Raw genomic sequence first — 1,963 nt, 5'->3', positions numbered from 1 at the left:
TCATTTGTGGAATTTTAAGAGTTTAATACCCTAATATCTTAATATTTTGAGAACCCAAGAGTGCAGAGACTGTAGAAACAGTCTTGGACCTGTCTTCATTCAGCTGGTTTGGACTTTAGTGCCAGTAGCTGTGTAATAACTTTTCGTCTAGTCCATGGAGGCCACTTTTCACTTTTCCGAGGATGTGAAATGAGAACACCTCATGTGCAATATAAGCTGGTACTCTAATAAATTTATTTGTCAATGTCATATACAAGTTGTTCTTATTAAACCTTCAAACTTGTTATTGAAAGTAAGAAATGAGCACACACACACACACACACCTGTGCACAGACATTTTTATTTACCAAAGAACTAAGGTGAGATGAAGAGGACCTTCGTGTCTGGGAGGGCCAGCCTCTTGGCACCTACAGAGGCGGGGCTGGAAGGGCCATGATACACATTCTTCGTGTTTGGCCGCCTCCCTCCGGGGGTGCCCAGCCTTTGGCGTCTCTGGGTTACCCTGGAAGAAGAGTTGTCTTGGGCCACACATTAAATACATTGTGATACATGATCACAAAAAAAATCTCATAATGTTTTAATTAACAATTTTGTTTGGCCACATTCATAGGCACTCTCTGCCACACGTGGCCCACAGGCTGTGGGTTGGACACCCTACGCCTTCGTCTCCTCAAAGCATGTGTGTGCGTACACATGTGACCTGAAAGCAGTGACGGAGCTCTTCGCCTGCCATCCTTGGGAGTGGCACAGAATAAGGCCACTGAGAACCCCAAATCAGTGCCCTGATTTCCAGGAGATAGAATTTGGCCCTGAAACTTTCACTTAATAATTTTAATAACTTTCACTTAATAAATCATATCTACTCAGGCTTAGAGCGGCATCTAGGATTTAGACCTCGTTGAAACCTAAAGACTACTACAAATCTCATGAAACTGGTTGCTTGTTTCTCATAACCCCTTTCCTGTGTAGGATGCCGTCCCCCCAGCAGCTCCCAGTTCCACCTGGGCAATCCCATCAGAAACCCCTGGAGAACCTTGGAGCCTCTACACTGTTCCCCACCATCCACTCACACAGGTGGTTGCAGCTGGCATCTTTATATTTTAAGTAACAGGCACACAAATTTTTTTTCGGAAGTTCATGTATTTGAAAAAATCTGTTGGCAACCTCTTTTTTCCGTTTCTAAATTATTTGGCTTTATTTTCTTCCCTGGATTTTGCTAGGTAGCAGGGCGGCCTCATGTCCCGGGGTAAGAGAAATAGCACAGAGGCGTGCTGATGCTAACCTGAGGACCCGCTGGGCACACTGGCTGGCAGTAGCCACACGCTCTCTACTGATTCATCTAAAGGCAGCTGGGAAGACAGCATGGATGTGCTTCATTCGGTTTGGCTGTGTCTGAAGACGTTTTGACAGGAAATTATGTCTCCTGTCTTGGGCATTCTGCGTCTCAGCATGGGCCCCAGTTCTCTTTCCACTGCAAGATTTCGGGGCAGCCAGATCTGTACCACTCATTAGCCAACCAATGGGGTCTCCTTAGTGGAGAAGGAGAGTGGCTGTGAAAATGCTGAACCATCGGTGTGACTGCTGAGAGTCACAGCCTGCCTGTACAAGGGTGGCTTTGTACCCACCTTTTCCTCCAAATGTTTGCTTCTTGCCTGATTGATGGAAGACCCTAGGATTCATGACTGGTGCTCGCTGAGCTGTCACTCTGCTTGGCAGTGTGGGCAGACAGCACGGAAGCAGGGAATGGAGCTCCCAGGCACTGGCATCAGTTACCTGGTGGAGAGCCAGCCTGCACATTTCTCTGACATGTATCAAGTAAATAGTACAGAAAAATCTCAAAAGGCATTAATGAAATGAAAATAATTTTATTAAAGTTCACGAAAGCTCAAATGTCTTCATTTTACCATTGATTCGAGCACATCCTTAGAAAACAAAATTTGACTAAATAAAACTGAATGCGGAC

This window comes from Phyllostomus hastatus, unplaced genomic scaffold, assembly GCF_019186645.2.
Source record: "Phyllostomus hastatus isolate PE091 unplaced genomic scaffold, TTU_PhHast_1.1 phas_contig_40, whole genome shotgun sequence".
NCBI lineage: Eukaryota > Metazoa > Chordata > Mammalia > Chiroptera > Phyllostomidae > Phyllostomus > Phyllostomus hastatus.
This window is presented reverse-complemented; position numbering follows the sequence as displayed.